This window comes from Vigna angularis, chromosome 8 (genome assembly GCF_016808095.1).
Source record: "Vigna angularis cultivar LongXiaoDou No.4 chromosome 8, ASM1680809v1, whole genome shotgun sequence".
Taxonomy (NCBI): Eukaryota; Viridiplantae; Streptophyta; class Magnoliopsida; order Fabales; family Fabaceae; genus Vigna; species Vigna angularis.
In genome coordinates, this window is record NC_068977.1 from 23,806,882 (window position 1) to 23,823,237 (window position 16,356).

The window sequence follows — 16,356 nt, forward strand, 5'->3', positions numbered from 1 at the left end:
TTAACTAAACAACTTGTGGTGTATCTATCCATTGGATTCGACCTAGAGTTATTGAACTTAAATTTTTCTAAGTATTATTCAGATTCTTCTAGAATCAGTTCATTGAACTGATTTAAGTAGTCATAACGTCCGTCAGCGGATAGGTGTTCATTTCTTTTTGTTCAGAAACGAGGATTCCTCTGTATCTTAAATGAAATATTGAAAGTGGAATTTGAACGAGCGTTCGAGGGAGGAACAACTCATATGTATTGAAAGTTGGAATGGTAAAGTATGAATGTGGTAAGCTTAGATGGCGGTTCATCCTGATATTCCGTGAGTGCTCGTTCTCAAGTAGAGAGGAGTATGTCATGTGTGGGAATGGCAGGAGGTCTTAGTCCATAACTGTAACTTGGACAGAACGGACTAACCTCAGGTGACGACTGATGAGTATTCCAGTTATTCCACCTGTGTGCACGAACGCCTTAGCTACACAGAATTCATACAGTCCGGACAGTCTGTCTAGTACCAGAAATTTGATTGAGTTAATGAATGAATTGATTTAAGGATATGTTGTGAATTAAGTGATTTGGTTGATATGTTATGAAATGATGATTTACTTAAATTAAATTCAATAAGCTTACCCTTCGTTTTCCATTGTGTTGTCTGTATCTGTACGTTCGTCTTGTCCTTGCAATGATCATCCGTGTGGATGTGAGCAGAGGGAGATGCATCTCTGGAAGAAGCGCTTGAAGAAGGAATTCTGGCTGAAGAGAATTTAGTGGAGATTGAAGTGAAAGCCGAACAGTAGAACGTTCGGTTGTTTTAGTCTAGTTAGTATAGTGGGCCGTTTAGAGCGAGTGCCCTTTTTGATTTATATTGAATATTGAACGTTCGGTATTTATTTTTGTAAACCGTTCGTTTTTATTACTTAGTGAACGCTCGTAAAATTTTATGTATCTATGTAATGCCGTTCGGCCACCTGCGATCTTGATTTCTTAAACTGTAAGACTGTTTTGTTATATTAATACATGTAAATATTCTATTATATAGTTGATGACTGTATAATTTTGGGATGTTACAGTCCAACAACACAATATACATAAAAAAACAAATCAAATATTAAATAAATAAAAAACACATAATAACACATAAAAAATACAAAAAAAACACATAAAATACAAAGGAAACAAAACAAATATAATTGAAACTTGTAGTGCAGCTAGCCTTAATCAAATTTCGAAGTTATGTTAAGGTCTCGTTAATGGTCAAATGCCGTTTGGGACATGCTGCAATTCGAACTACAGCAGGCCTTAACTCGTGTTTGAATGTCGTTTAAGCTGTCATCGTGGTTAAAATTGTGTGAAGGCCTCAACCGACGTTCGAATGTCGGTGAAGACTTAACCGAATTTCGAAGTTCGGTTAAAAGATTCTAACACTAGTGCAGCGAGGGGACTTTATCGCGGTTATTTTTCATTATACATCGCGGTTTACGAACCGCGGCATATTCAGCCGCGGTAGTAAGTCAGAGACTTTAGGCCGCGGTTATGCCCGCGGTATATAGGTTTGCGGAATATGCCGCGGTTGTCCAAGGAACCGCTACCTAAATCCATTTTTTTTTTAAAAAAAATTTGTCCACTATATGCCGCGGTTGAACCGCGGCAAAAGACTCCAGTATATGCCGCGGTTCTTGCACTAACCGCGGCCATATGTCTCATTTTAAAAAAAAACGAAACACTATATGTCGCGGTTGTGGTTACAACCGCGGCATATTCCCCTGCAGTTTTTTAAAATTGCAGGTCTGTTTTTGTGATATCCACTACCACAAAAACAGACCTGCATATAAAAACATGTACACAAATTCAATTTGAACATAACAAACAGATGTTCAAATGTATTTCAACATCAAATAAAGTTCAAAGTCTAAGAAAATTCAATCTATTCAAATGCAATGTTTAACCGCGGCATATACCCCCTGTAACTTCTGAAATTCTCTGACTCAGTCAGCCCCTGCAATAAATTGGCGTCAAAGGGGATGGTTGACTGGCGTATATGTTGGCGTCAAATGCATATTCGTTCGATTTATTTACAAAATTGCCACCGCGCACCATTATGTTGCGGTTTCTAGTGAACCGTGGCATAATGTGCGCTGTAAAAACCGAATTTTTTACTAGTGTAACTTAAAATTTATCTCGGATGAAGCCTTTTGAACTGCAGTACAACACCATACATCGGGACATAGCACCATCATTGGATCCACCACCAATAACACATCGGGATCGCCACCGGAACCACCAACAACCATAGGGACCGCAAGTAGAATGAACATAAGTAGAGACAAAATCAGAGAAATACATAGCAAAACGAGTACGTTGCAAACTATATTTCGAAAACGTGAGAATACAGGTATACATTGCTGAATTAATTGAATTGGTTAGTAAAACAGAAAGCAATCATTAATGTCATCATTAACTTTTATTAATTCTCATCTAATAGTGCAAGCTAAAAGATATTAAGATAATTACAAGGGTGCAAGATGAAAATTAGAAAGTGTATGGAGAAGAGCTTCCTATTGTTTGGTGAGTCATTCTCCCTGAAACTTCCTAACCTCATCCTGTACCCCGAATTTTACATATCTACCCTTCATTAATTAATGTCAAAATAGAAGTAATGATGAAATAATGATGTCCTTACTACTAACCATATTCCTAACCACCAACTTTTCTGCTCATTGTATAAACCCTAGTAGTATACATGCACCCCATTTTCCTTCTCGCAGTTTTTTCATTTGCACAATAACATTGTTTCACTATTTTATTATTTGTTGGGTTGAGAGTTTTGAGGTTTTAAAGTGTAGTGGTTGTGTTGTGTGTTGGTGTTGTGGATATTGGACGAGGAGGAAGAAGCTGGCCACAAGAAGGTCTTAGTTAAATATTTAAACATCGTAACCGCACTTCGAACTACGATTCAGTGCAAACGCACTTCGAACTGTGATTTTACTGTTTTGCATCGTTTTTTAACTCTTTGTTGTGATTTAATGGATGTTGTCTTTAGAGATTATTTTTATCTCCTAATTTTTAACTCTTTTTACTAAATCTTTTTAAGTTTTAGACTTTGTTAACTAAAAAATAATAAAGAATTAAATAAAATAACAATAAAATTATTTAAATAATAATTAAATAATTATAAATAATAACAAAAAAAATAATATGTACGAAAATAAAATTTACGAATAATAATAATTATTTAATTGAATAAATTATTTAATATAAATTTAAAATTGAATAAAATTGCATACATAATAAATAATATATAAAAATTTAAAAATAAACAATTTCAAAAAAATTTAACAAACAAAAAATAATTAAAAATATAATCCGAAAATATATTAAACCTAACCATAAAAACTAACTCAACAAACAAACACAACTAAAATTTCATATTTTACAAACATAACTAAAAATTTGTTTAAAAAAAATATACTAACTCAACAAACAAATAACACACCCAGGCAACAAACAACCACAGATCGAGTGGTTCGCCTTAATCGCATATCAAACTGCAGACAATCAAGGACCAGAACTGCACTTCCAAGTACGTCGGCCATGCACCACCGTGAACCAACCGCAGATCCACCTGTGGTTGCCATCAACCGCAGATCCAACTGCGAAGCCACCAAATCCGCACTTCGTAGTGCGGCGACCGTTAACCGCAGTTCCATTTGCGATTTATCCTGCATCTCCCCTACTTTCAACGCCTAACACAGATCAAACAATGAAAAAACATGGTCAACAGCAAGATGAAGCAGCGAACAAAATATGCAAATCAACATACTAACATATATTCGATCGTACAAGGAGGAAGGAAAGGAAGGAATACCGCAATATGTTAAAAAATGGTAAAAAAAAGAGGAAAGTGGTGAGGAGGGGAGGACGACCAGAAGGAGAAAGAAGAAACAATCAAGGGGTGTAGGGTTTGGGGGTGAGATGGGGAGGAAATGTTCAAATTTATTTTAATGGTCAACATTTTATAAAACCAAAGCTTCTGACTCTGACAGATATAGATTTAGAGGTAAGGGTACGTTAGAATTAAAACAAAATTGGTTGAGATTAAAACAAAATTAGGAAATGCAGGATGAAGTTAGGGAGACAGAGAAAGAATCACTCTTGTTTGTTCCATGATCACCTAAAAAGAGGAGTATTATAAAAGAAATAAAACATGTGTTGCGTTAATTAATGACTAAGTACGCGTGCCTAATAATTAATAATATTCATCCGTGCATTCTGCAGAAGCTGAAAAAGCACTGTCTGAGAAGCAAGCTATTTGATTTGGAAAATAGGTCTACCTCTCATTGAAGTTTTAGATGCCCAACACGCATTTCGGTCAACAACATTTAAGATTGCCACCTATAAATCTTTTTGATAGGGTATCTGTATAACTTTTTTATGACTCTTTAACGGTCGGATCTTTTAAATGTCTTTCAATTTATATTTATAAAATTTTATATTTATTTACAAATTATATAAATTAAAAAAGTTATATATATATATCAATTGATAAAAATTAAAACTACGATAATAAAAATATAAAATAGATATCAATTTATTTTAAATTAATTGAACATTACCGAAGTGCATGAGCAACGTAATTACTAATAACACCCACATCATCAATATGCATGGGTGATTCATATGTGCTAAATTTGTCACTTGATAAATTTATAGTTAATTGGTAGATAATTTTTTAAAAAATTTTCCTTTTAATGAAACTATTATTGGTCTGGCGGAAATTTAAAATCATTATGTATATCATATATTATCTATAACTATAATCCAATAATTATTATTGATATAATAAAATCTGATATAATATCTACTCCAACATAATATCTAGTCTCAAATAGGTTTTCGGTTTCCTCTTTTAGTTAAGTGGGATAATTAAACTTTTTTTTAAGTTTTCTTGTGAATTTACCAGTGTCATGTATTAAAATTTTCCGCTTCCGATATAGATATAGATACAAAGAACTAAAACTCTAATATCAAATAATCAGAAATTAGAACACTATTCTCATATTCAATTTGGAAAGATATGGACAACACACTCAAAAAATATAAGAAAGTAAATGATAAGTCATAGAAGTTGATCCCCAAATGTTACCTTAACAAGATCAAAATTAGAATTCTTATAATACCGAAATTAAAAAAAAAAAACTCTAACAAATAGAAAACTCAATTTTCTATCTAATTTATATATGTCTCCTTATATTGCTAAGTGCACATCCTTTTATACAATGAATTAAGCAAGACCTAAGAATTCCATATTAACTATACTCACTAATGGTACAATTAATTTTGATTATATGAATTATTATTTTCTATATTTAATTTAAAGAAAAATTATAAATAAAATGTAAAAGACTCCTCATGATCATATCAATGTCATGTGTACTCTCCTCTAAAAGAAACATAATATCTCAATCAAAGATTTTCCTTATACTCATTTTCCATTCAGAACTATAATCCTTGCAAAACAACTTATTGATTGAGATCAAATAACGTTTTATCGTTGAGACATCTCATAAAAAACTTTTTCCCATGTTGAATGAACAATATAACAGTATTTTTACCATCATAAGAGTCATTATTTTTATTATCATTTTTTTCTTCATCTTTGTTAGTCACTTTTTTCTTCTTTTCTCTTTTCTTCTTTATTTTTTTCTTGAATCTCTTTTTCTCTCAACTCATATTCTTTCTTTTCTCTTTCTCTCAACTTCTCTTCTTTATTTTCTTTTTCCCGTAACTCCTTTATTTTTTTCTCTTTGAACGCCTCATTAATTTCTTTTTCTGTTGTAATTTGTTTCCTCAATCTCTCTTTCTTTGATCATAGTATAAGTATATCTTTTCTAATATTAGTCAGACATTTCCTCTTTATCTCTATACCTTAAATCTTCATTTTCTTTCATTTTTCTCTCTTCAAAATTCTCTTTCAATTTCCTCTCCATATGTAAAATAAACTCATCAACAAACAATTTCTGATAGTTACTGAGTTGATGAACACTTTTAGAACCAGTATATGCCATAAGTCTAAAAAATGCAAATCAAAATTGAAAAAGTACATATATATAAAAAAAGAAAACATCAATATGAAAAGTCGAAACTCTAAGTCATGAAGTTGACTACCACATATTATCTTGATAAGATCAAAATTAGGATTCTCATTGTAACATCCAGGTTGGACAAAAATAACTGATCTGTACTGTATTATAGTTAATTATACTATATTATACTATGAAAAACTGATCCACTTTTACTAAAAGTTCAGTATACTGTTTTATGGTTTAGTTTTAAAAAACTGAACTTATAACATTTTCGGTTTAGTTAACTACGAAAATTGTATCTACTTTTTCCTCTTCTCATTCAACTACTTTTCGCCAAGAAAACGTTGCAAAACCAATACTTGGATCGATTAACTATGCTTGGTATCACAGATCCAAAACGGCGGTGTCGTCGTCTACCACTGTCCAGAGTTAAGTTTCGGGAATGCCTACCATTACATGTCAAAATAAACTTTTCCTTATAGTAAATAAAATAAAATAATGTTGGTTCAATTTTTTTTCCCATGAAAGAGGAGTTATTCGTTTTTATTTTTATTTTTGTAATTAATCTTCAATGATTTTTTTCCTTAGTTTTATTTCAGGTTGTTAAATATAACCATAATGTCATAAAGCCATAAAATATACCATATTTATAATGTCACATTAAGAAAAGGTTTTGGATAATAAAACATGCGCTTAAATATAATTTTGTTTTTATTTTTAATTAGTTTATTTCACGTGTCGTTTTAGTTAATAAAGTTTTAATTTTGTTAATTTTAATAATTATTTTGTTCTAATTTGCATATTAATATTTAGCAATTAGAACTTTTTGAGATAACTTCTGTTACATTTCCCTTAGGTTTAGTAAGTCATATAGTTCTGCATAGTTAACACTTACTTTGTTATTAAATAGTGTTAAAATAAGATTTTAGAACTAGTGCAGTGTTAAAATTACTACAATTCAGTTTAAAATTAGTATAGTTATTAGTTCAATTTAGTTTATATTATAGTTTAATACAATGTAGTATAATTCAGTTCAATCCAGTTTGATAAAATAAAAAATAGTTGTCTAAACTGTTTTATACAAATTAGTTTTTAATTCAGTACAAATTTTAGTAGTGCAGTACAGTTCAGTTCTATTTGTCCACCCCTAGTAAAACCCATTTCCGGATGCCACGAGTAATTAATTAATTTAAGAAAAAAATAACTTCTGATACCATCATAAAATAGTGTAAAATTAAAATCATGTGGAAATAACAATTAATCTAATTACTTCTAAAAATAAACCCCATTAATTTGAATAAGACCTATTGTCTCGATTTTCTACATAACTGATGCCATATAATCTTTTTGCTTTGATTTTCTATAAAACCGATGGTAAAAGGTTGATCAAAAATTCCAAATTATTATCAAAATTTATCATTTTTTATTTTATTACCAACCTTTAGGCTTCAAATTTACGAATAATCGAAGTCATAGAGTAGATATTGTTTCTGTTATTGAGATAACTACTACCATATGTCTTCCTAGGGTTAAATTTGTGAAAGAAACAAAGGTTACCACTTCCACAGTTTTCTTTTTCCTTCCTTTGCAAACCACTGCTCACTCACTACGTTTCTATGAACGCCACCGTCACTGCTCTGCACCTCTTATCGCCATCGTTCTATGCTCGTTCCTTGTTGTCACCATTGTAAGACCCATGAAAAAAAAATATTTATAATAGTAAATTTTAGCATGTTATTAGTAATAATAATTTTAATGGATAGAAAAATGTAAATTTTTGGATATAAAATTATAGTAATTCTAGAGGGAGAGCTTCAAATTTTTGATAACTTATTTAGGATTTTTTTTAAGAAAAGTGAATAGTCAATAGTAAATAGAAAATAGTAAATAGTAAATAGTAAATAGTAAATAGTAAATAGTGAATAGTGAATAGTTAAAAAAAAAATATATTAAAATAAATTGTGGAAGAGAACACTCCACGTAGAATTAATCATTCAGAGATAAGAATGGTGAATAAAAAATAATTTTTGAATAGTAAAAATGAATAGTAAAAGTGAATAGTAAAAATGAATAGTAAAAATGAATAGTAAACTTTTTTGGCTATAAATAGCCAAGGGGGGGGAGGCTGAAGATTTGCACCAAAATTCTAGAGAAATTGTGAGAGAAGAGAGTTGGAGGAAATTCTAGTTGAAGAGGGGAAATTTTGGAAGTTTCGGGAGAACGGTTTGAGAAGAGGAAACTAAGTCTGGAATAGAGGTAAGGGGAGCTAAATTTGAGTATTTCCTTTTGTATTATCTTGAGTCTGGAATATGCTATATTCTGCTTTTGTCTGATCTTAAATCTTGAATATGGAGTATTTTGTTTCTGTATGATCTTGAAATTTAAATAAGAGTATGCTTCTGTGATGATATCCAAGTGTGATAGTTGTAAAATGTGATGTTGATTATGTTATGCCATTTGTATGTTATTAGTTGTTTATTTTTTTGTATTTTGGAAGGATTAGAAATTGTCTAACCGGCCCTGCCAGATTCAATTTCTTGTTTCCCCAAACATTTTATTGCTTTCCTTATTTATTTTTATTGTATTTTGGAAGGATTAGAAGTTGTCTAACCGGCTCTGCCAGATTCAACTTCTTGTTTCCCCAAACTATTTATTACTTTACTTATTTATTTTATTGTATTTTGGAAGGATTAGAAGTTGTCTAACCGGCTCTGCCAGATTCAACTTCTTGTTTCCCCAAACTATTTATTGCTTTACTTATTTATTTTATTGCATTTTTGGAAGGATTAGAAGTTGTCTAACCGACTCTGCCAGATTCAACTTCTTGTTTCCCCAGACATGTTATTGTTCTTGTTATTTAATTATATTGTATTTTTGGATGGATTAGAAGTTGTCTAACCGGCTCTGCCAGATTCAACTTCTTGTTTCCCCAGAAATTTTATTGTTTTATCTATTTTTTTATTGCATCTTTCTGGAAGGATGAGAAGTTGTCTAACCGGCTCTGCCAGATTCAACTTCTTGATTCCCCTAAATTTTTATATTAATATTATTTTGATGGTAATGGGAGCTAATTATTTTTGTATGAATTTATTTTATAAAATATTTGCATATGAATGTTGAACTGGTGTGCTCTTGTGAAACTATTTTATGACTTTTATTATATTGGGTATGATAACTGAAACTGTGAAATTGTACATGTTGTGATGTGATGAATTTAATCTGTTTTGAATGAGTTTGTTGGCTGAAATTGATCTTGTTGGAAGGTCTGAAGTAAGGGTTCTGAAATAGCTTATATATGGGTGTTAAATAGATGTACAGATATTATTTGAGGTTGCTATGAGAGGAAGTGAACACATTAAAATTTGGCATTTCAAATTTAGAGCATAAGAGAACATGGTAGATAATTTAAATAAATCAATTGTTAATTATTGAGGGCCTTTCTTTGTTGGTAGGATAGAGGAACCTTAAAAACCTGAGTTGGCACATCCCTGATCATAGAGCAGCCCTGGCCTGGTCCAGTCAGTTGTGACTAGTCATATGTGCTGGCGTCGAAGGTGAGTTTGATGCGTTCAGACATCTGAGTCCTCTCCGGTGACCAATTGGGGTAAAGAAAAATCTCTACTAGGATGAAAATAAAATAAAACAAGTTGATTGTAGATGCATAATATTATCATGGTAAAAATTTCATATATATTTTATTTATCATTACATTGAGCCCAGACTTTAATATGTAGTTCCTAAGATATGTTGATGTATTTTGGTTGATCCATGATCTTTGTTTGGTGAAAATATGTTGAGTTATACTCGTTATGGGCAAAATGAGTTTATAATATGAAGCATGATATCTGGCAATATGTTTAATTTATTGATACCAAAACGGGTTATTATGAATTCATGATTAAAGAATGAACATGATTGAGTTTGGTGGATAAGAGGGTATGAATTGTTGGTTTTTATGAAATGTTGGAGTGGATATGAGAAATCATTACTTATGAAATGATGTTTACTACCGGGAGTAGTATGTTCGAGTTATACCATGAGAGTTTGGTATGAGCAAAGTAACACCTGAGGTTTATGAAAGCAGGCAGAAAGTGGTCTGACCATAAGGCTTCAGAAAGTAATTAAGACATAGTATATAAGTGAGGCTTAAGGAAGCAGGCAGAGAGCGGTCTGACCATAAGGCTTCATGAGTAAGCATGGTACACTTGTAAGATTTATGGAAATGAGAAAGATGATTTTGATAATGATGAATTAATGACATCGGAATAATGATATTTTATCAATTGCAGAAATACACGATTATAATATTTTTATTACAAGTTTAATGATTTTATGATATGGTTGGCTTACCCTTATTTGTTTGTACTATGATCATATAACTCATGTTATATGTGATTAGATAATGTTGCAGATGCGGTTGAAAAAGCTTAGAGATGAGAGAGATGCGGGGAAAAACTTTCAGGGATTTTTGTGAAAAGAATAAATTTGTATTGGGAAGATTATGTTGTGTAAAACTTATAAGTTGAAATTTCAATGGTGAAGACTATATTGTTTAAAGTTTGTAAGTTTGGTATTGTACTTTGGAGTAATTGAAATAAAGTTTGATTGTTTATATGAGATATCAAATTAATTTAGTCTCTACTATCAGTAATACCTTTTAAAATATTTGGGTGTTACAACCATCGCACTACATTTGTTCCTCACTATCACCATCGCGTTGCTTTCGTCTCTATCGTCATGATGAGTGTGATTGTGGTCATTTTTCTTGCGTTTATTTTATGCGGTTGTGGTCAGATTAATATGTTGTTAATGTTTGTGTCCAGGTAGAGGTGTCAAGCCCATGGCCCTAAGGCCAACCCCAACCGATTATTGAAAAAGCCCATTTTAAGAAGCCCCTCAAGCAGGGGGTCAGAAAAAAGCCCCATCCCCCAAAACCCCCATCTCAAGTGGGTTAGGGTCAAGGTTAAAGTGGGTTTAGCCCCACTGCAAAACTTTAATTACATTTTAGAAACAATATAATTTATATATACATAATTTATTATAATTTTATTCTCTCTTATATATATTATATATTATATATTATATATTATATATTATATTAAATATTTATGAACCAAATTGGTTAAATAACCGCATTAGAAAGATAAAAAAATGAGGTTTTATGTAAATTAAACTTACTAATATAAAAAATGTAATACTGGAAATTTACATTTTAATCTTATAAAGAGCGAGTCAAGTATAGAAAATATGTTAATTAATTATAAACAATTCATTTAATATCTATCAGTTTTTCATTAATAATTTTCAGTTTATTCTTACATTTTTACTTATTTCTAAACTACTCATACAACCTGTTATATTGGTGGTATGTTCTTTGACTAATGTGAATACTTTTATTTATATATATATATATATATATATATATATATATATATATATAATAGAGAGGTAAAAATACTTGTTTTCCATAAATTAAAATTAGCATAAACGTTATTATCTTATTAAATATATATTTTAATTAAAATAATTATCTTATTAATTTCATTCTGTTAGTAATATTTTGTAAATTAAACGTTATTATTTATTTAATTATTTTTAAAACTTACTATTTTGATAAACTAAAATAATTATTTATAACAAAAAATTATTTATAAAATTAATAAAAAATATCTATATTCATTTATATAATTATGATAATAATGATTTGAGTGTATTCTCTATAAGTTTTCTCTCTTCTTACCCATGTAAGCTTACTCTATATAGCTTTGAGTGTATTCTCTATAAGTTTCTTTTGCCATATCTAAGTACAAACAACGAAGCTTTGTGAGTTAATTTCCTACATGTATATAGAAAATGATAAAATCTTATTATTAATGTCATCTCGATGTTATGTGTTAGAAAATAAAGAAAAGAAAAATTGACTTGGATATTCTAAGGTTGGTAACAATGAATTACTATATAGCTGATTTTTGCAAATGTGTGGAAAAATAATAGTGAAGACCTTGGACCACTAATAATTCAAATTAATGGGATAAGATCCATCTCCAAATCTCATCATATTGTAATAAAGGAATCGGATGCGTCTCATAGTTCGATACCATTATTCAGTCACGCAAGTGACCACAATAATTTGATCGATTATCTTTTCATTTTTATAATTATACCTTTGAAACTTTCTTCCTTGCTTGACTTGTAATTGTGAATAAAGACAGGGCGTAGAAAAAGCAAGCCTCATTCATGCAAATTAATCAACTACTTAAACCCTGTTGCGGAGCATTTAATACATATAAAAAAATCAGAATTGGTAGTGTTTGTTCTTTACTCATATCATACACAAATTTCATATTTCATATATAGAAAATTGTGATGGACAGTTAAAACTATGTTCGTAGTGTTTGTGTGCCTTCTGCGTATATCTCAATCTATCAGAATCGTTTTTTCACTATGAACGGGGAAATCTCTCAAAATTAGAGTATCTTAAAGGAACTGATATTGATGGAGAAATTCCATCTCAACTATGGAAGCTTTCAAGTCTGCGATATCTTGATCTAAATGACAATTATTACATCTGTGGAAAGATTCGTTCTCAACTTGGAAATCTATCACATTTGGGTTATCTTGATCTTTCAGTAATTTCGCTTTCCGGAACACTCCCTTTCAAAGTTGAAAATCTTCCGCTTTTGCATTCTTTTAGATGAAAGATGAAAATTGGTTATCTTCTCTCGCTTCACTAACAACTCTCTCTATTCAATTATTTATTTATTATTTTATATCATATGAATTGTTATTATTATATTATTATATTATTATATCAGTATTACTATTATTATCATACACAATATCTTATATATTGCTTTTAAATATTATTACACATTGTAATATATTATTATATTGTTGAGAGGTATCAAAAGATCCATTAAAAATAATTTATTTTATAGTTTTTTTTTCTTATTTTGAATTTTAAATATAAACTTTTTTACCATATTTTACATAGGTTTTTGGAGTTCGGAATTTCAAATTTAAAATTTGTTAATATAGATTTTGAATTTCAATTTTTTGTATTGTTTGTAGTGTGAATCTTAATTTTAGAAAAATATTGAAATTCATAATTCTTTTTTTTTAATAATAAATTATTGTATATGTTATTGAAATAGTTGTATTGTAATTTTGAAATCAAGTATTATTTTTAACATTTTATTATACAGATTATTAACGGTATTATTATTTAATTATTTATTTATTATTTTATATCTTATTTCAATTATTATTATTATTATATTAATATTATTATGTTATTATATTATTGTTAAATATTATTAGGTATTATAATGTATTATTGTGTTTAAGACTCAAAATTGAGTTCTTTTTTTTAAAATGTGAACCACAAATGATAAAAATATCTTAAAGTTATTATATTGAAATCATTTTATAAATTATTATTTAAGCAGTGCATTATAATTTTAAATGAAATATTATTTTGAATATTTTATTATTTAGTTTATTTTAATTTTATTAATAATATTTTCAATTTTTATTTATGGATTTATATCACATTTCAATTATTATTATATTAGTATTATTATGTTATTATATTATAATATTATTATTAAATATTAAAATTAGGACATATTATAATCTATCATTATATTGTTAAGAACCACAAAATCTTTTGAACTCTTCTATTTTTAGATATTTTTCCATGTTAAATGCCAATTCTTTTAAAAGATCATAAACAAATGGAAGTTGTTTAAAAACATTAAAAAGACTTCAATTTTTTTATAGTTTTTTATATACAGTATATTTCAATTGCAAATTTTATCTGATGATAATATGAATCTTAATTTAAAAAACACTAGTAAAAAAAGAAGCTTTTTAACGCGCGGTATATGCCTTGGTTTTATTGAAACCGAAGCGTATAAAAGTGCGGTGGCATTTTCGTAGTTTTAGACAACTTATATGCCTCGGGTATCAGTAGAACCGAAGCCAAAAAGATTTTCAACATCTGTTACGCACCAACCGAGACATATAACTCGTATATATTTTTAAATTTTAATTATTTTTCAAAACTTTAGGCACCGGTTATCTTAAAACCGAGTCAGTATCCCTCTCTTACCTTAGGTAAATATTAACCGAGGCATATACTCATACATATTACAACTCTTCCTCTTCTGCTCTCTCACTCACGCTCAGACTCTTCCTCTTCTCTCACGCGATCTCCTTCACTCTTCCTCTTCTTCTCTCTCGCTCACACGATCTCCTTCACTCTTTCTCTCCTTCACTCTTCCTCTTCTTCTCTCTCGCTCACGCGATCTCCTTCACTCCGCCGCTCAGATCTCCTTTCAAGGTACCCTTCTCACTTTTCCTCTTCTTCTTTCTCGCTCAAATCTCCTTCTCACAGTTCCTCTTCTTCTTCTCTCTGTTGCTTTGCCATGGCTGCATCCCACCCCGCAACCCCAACCCGTCACGCCTCCCACCCCGCAACCCCAACCCGTCACTCCTCCCCCCGCAACCCCAACCCCACCACCAATCGGACACGATCTCACTCCACCAGCGGACGCGATCTCAGATCTAGTGTTGTTCGTGGACCGCCTGGTACGGCCGGTGCCAGTGGTGGAGCCGCTAGCCTAGCACTCGGTCCAGCCCCCTTCCGAGCCCTCAACCACCGTGGATGAAGCTGTTGTGGGACCGTCCGGCTCCGCTTCGAAGGCCGAGGATGGCAGCGTCAATGAGGATGAAGGCTGGGTTCTACCGATTGAAAAGGAGAGTTCTTTGTACTGGAAATGGGGGAGAAGGAAGGATGCTGGGAAATGGGGGCCGAGGATGGCAACGATTTTCTTTCATTTTTTTCCATTTGTTATGCTTGATTTATCTGTTCATTGATGTATCCTACTCTGATTTGTGGTTTTATCTGCTCTGTGATGTATCTTATTCTGATTTTTGGAGTTGGTTTGTGTTTTGGAATTATAACTGAAAATGCTTGAGTTCGAATTCTTCATTGAGACATGCTCCTGTGTTAAAGGATTGAGGAAAAGACCCAGAAAATGGTTCTGCAGTTTTCTGAAATTTTTTTTATTAAATTTTTTAAGATACTAACTCGGTTCAAAAGATAACCGAGGCAAAAATAAATCCTTTTTTGACCCGGTTTAAAACCGAGGCATTAAACGTATTCTTTTTACCTCGCCTCTATATGCACCGGTTGTAAAATCGGTGCGTATAAACGAAACTAACCGATGCCATTTCTGTGTATTGCACTAGTGAAAATATAAATTAAATTACTTTTAAAAAATTATAGTAAAAGTTATTTATTTAAATGGTTTAATCATTTAGGAGTTCTTAATTTTAAGAAGAATCTCAGTTTCGTTTTGTTCTTTTTTGATTTTTTAATTAGATTTTAATTTTGTAAAAATTACAATAATTAGATCTTTATTATTAAATTGAACTCAAAAGTGTTAGTGCGTGATTGACCTGAGTTGCTAGATTCCCTTTCTTAATTGACGTGGATGGAGAAAACCGTGGTTGCAATGCCACATTTCACAACGCAGCACACTACAGAGGAAACATATCCACATCAAACACACACTGCCACAAGAAAAAATAAATAAAAATAAAAAAACACAAAATCAGTTAAAGCCAAAATAAGCTACCTCGCTGAAATGCAAATGCCGCAGAACTCCTCCCTCCTTCCACTACGTCCGGCGCCACCAAATCCTCAATTCCGTTCAAATTCCCGCAAAACAAAGGAACAGATCAAAATCTGAACCGTATTCAGATCTTCACAAAGAACAATTGAATAAAATCAGATCCACAAGCACAGATCGTTCGCGGAAGCTAGGGCACAGTGACACAGAGAAAAGAGCGAATCGAATCGAAAATTACAAAAAGAAAATGGGTTAAATATGTTTTTCGTCACTTAAGTATCACACGATTTTAGTTTTAGTCCCTACTCAAAACTTTGATGGTTTTTAGTCTTCATAGTTTTGAAACTCTTAGTATTAGTCTTTAAAAATGAATGACGTTAAATTTTAGTTGATGTGACAAATGACAAGGCCAGGTTTGATGTCAGCTGTCGTGCCACGTTGATTGTTTTATTTTTCAAGTTGAACCTAACTTCGTCCTCTACGGCGATCCAAAAGCTTCCTGTTTCTGCCCCTCGCCCTCCACGCCCTCCAGCAGCACTGTCTAGTGGGTCGTTCCTGCTGGGTACACGATGCGAAGCTGTTGGGCCTGATTCATCTCACGTTAGTCTCTCGATTGTCCTCTCTCACTCCAATACCTTCCAACAC

General features: G+C 31.2%; 1 long non-coding RNA gene across 1 annotated transcript; it reads right to left on the reverse strand.

Annotated features, from left to right (window-relative positions):
• Positions 1 to 3,398: 3,398 nt before the first annotated feature.
• LOC128193585 (uncharacterized) lies at positions 3,399 to 4,179 on the reverse strand. Its single transcript, XR_008244914.1, has 2 exons — positions 3,856 to 4,179; positions 3,399 to 3,733 (listed from the first exon to the last, which is right to left on the reverse strand). It is a non-coding gene; the product is annotated as an uncharacterized LOC128193585 (long non-coding RNA).
• Between the last annotated feature and the right edge of the window lie 12,177 nt (positions 4,180 to 16,356).